Here is a 2,308-nt window from a genome sequence, read left to right on the forward strand (position 1 = left end):
CAAAATCCTAGAAATAAAGAAAAACTGCCAAATAAGCAATGCAATGAGAAATTGCTTATTTATAATTTTCCTGAGAAGATTCAAATTAATAGGTTTGAATTGCCTTTGGCTAATACCATTTCTGAGGTCTTGTATACCTACATGCTCTATTTTGATTGGGATAACTGGCCTTTCCAGACCAGGCTTGGAAGATTATTTGTCATGTGGGTTTTACACTTAAGCAAATAGCAGATACATTAGTTTTGAGTATAGCAACTTGAGCTCAAATCTTCCCAAGGCAATTTGGAGAAGAAAATGATTCCTTTACTGCCTGGTTCAAATATATTGATCCTTTTCAAGAATTTCAGTTCCTGAGTTGTCATTAATCACTGGCTAATGAAAAAGGTTTTAGTTAATTAAAACCTACCTTTGCACCTTGGTAAAGTTTCTTTGCTCTTCCTCCAGTCCAATCATGCTCATCTATTCAAATCCCCTCTGCGTGGCTCAGAACTGGAACACAAACTTGGCTTATTCACCTCTCAGGGAAGAGGCCTCATCAGCAGTTGAGACAGTCAGGAAACAGGTTGCTCTTAATTTCTTCATTTGGAAGTCTTCCCTGTGGATACACTCACTTAAACATTAATTGTCCCCAGAGAAAAAAATAGGGAGAGGGTGACTTCTACTGGATGGAAGTGGGAAAGTTTCTGGTCTGATGGGTATATAATGATATGCAAAACAGAGCAGTTTTTTTACAGGCAACAGAAACCATTCTGAGGCACCTCAGGTGCAACAATTCAGCTTTCCACCAGTTTCTCACTGGAGATGTTTTCCCTATTGAAAAAACTGGACGATGCAGATGCAGCATTAATAGTGTGCTCCCTGGCTTTTTGTACAGGACTAAGCATATTCCGAGCTTGGCATGCAAGCCACAGAAGAGGACAATATCCCATCTTTTTAGACACTGTCTAGTCATACATAGAGGGCTCTGCTTCATAGATAACAATGGAAATGGGAGATAACTGATGGATAAGAGAAAACACATCAGTGAACTCCAGCTGATGCAAATTTTCCATGGAGCACTTTTTCACAATGAAAAATGCATGGAAAGACTGATTTGGAAAATTTTTATTTTTAATTTATCAGGTTGGGTTGGCCTCCCAAGAACTGAAACAGAACTTCAAAACAGGTTAAAAAGTTTCAATTTGACATTTTAAAATTTTTTCCAGTTGTTTTGTTCCAAAATATTTTGTTTTAAAATTTTTTTCTTAGAATTGGGTAGGCACCAAGATAATTTCAGGAAACGTAGGCCCCTATTATCCCTGTCCTCCTGAAACAACCTGAAAAGTCTTTTTCAGACAGAAACTGAATTTTGTTTTGGCTTCAGTGAGAAAACTTAAAAAGCTTTGGCTTCAGTTAACTTTTTTTATTATTATTTAAGTTCAGCTACGGAACTGAAAACTGAATTGCTTACAGAGCTACAAATTAAGATGACAGTGCTTTAGTACTCCACAAATCAGGAGGAGCAGCCCATCAGTCTTGATGGCTTTGTAGGTATCACAGAAGAAATTAGCTTTCAGGAGAGCTTAGGAGGAGAGCAGCGTAGTGACTACCTGGAATTCGGCAAGGGAAAGCATGAAGGACCTCGATGGGGGGTTGATGGAGGACAGAATCATCAGGAAAGCAGAGAAAAGGCTGATTCTTTTCACTCTAAAGAAGGGGATTGCATGAAGCTGAACTGCCTCAGTCTTCCCAAAGCATATCCCGTGGTCAGTGGGTTGATGACAATCTCCCCTCAGATTCAACAGGAAAATAGGGCCAAGGGTAAAGCAGCAAAGGTTTGCAAGTTCAGTTTATATAAGCAACTGGAAGACCAGAAACTATCCCAACTAACTGAGACTGCAAAGCTGAACTAGAAGTTACCCCAGAGCAACCTTTTTTGTGAGCTTCCCAGTGCTTTTCCTAGGTCATGGAGCCATCTCTCAGCTCTGCCAACTGGTGGGCATGGAGCTGATGAACCATCCAGCAAAGCCTTCTGCCAGAGATGGGATGCCCCTTGTATCCTCTGCACCTCCAGTACAAGGTGGAGGACAGGCAGGACAAGCCTCAGTGCTGCCCTCACACCTGCGGTGTCATCTGAAGGGACTTTTTTCCCTTTTGCACAGGGCAGGGGGGTAGGTCTGAGGGAGGTGTGGGGCTGCCCCGGAGTGGTAGGAGTGCTCAGCCCTGGTGCCTAGTGGGCAGGTGCCCCACATTTTCCTTTTTTGTTCTGGCTCAGTTGTGCGTGATTTAAATCTGCTGGCAGGAGCAGCAGGGCATGGGCACCTCTCTC

This window comes from Phalacrocorax aristotelis, chromosome 2 (assembly GCF_949628215.1).
Source record: "Phalacrocorax aristotelis chromosome 2, bGulAri2.1, whole genome shotgun sequence".
Taxonomy (NCBI): domain Eukaryota; kingdom Metazoa; phylum Chordata; class Aves; order Suliformes; family Phalacrocoracidae; genus Phalacrocorax; species Phalacrocorax aristotelis.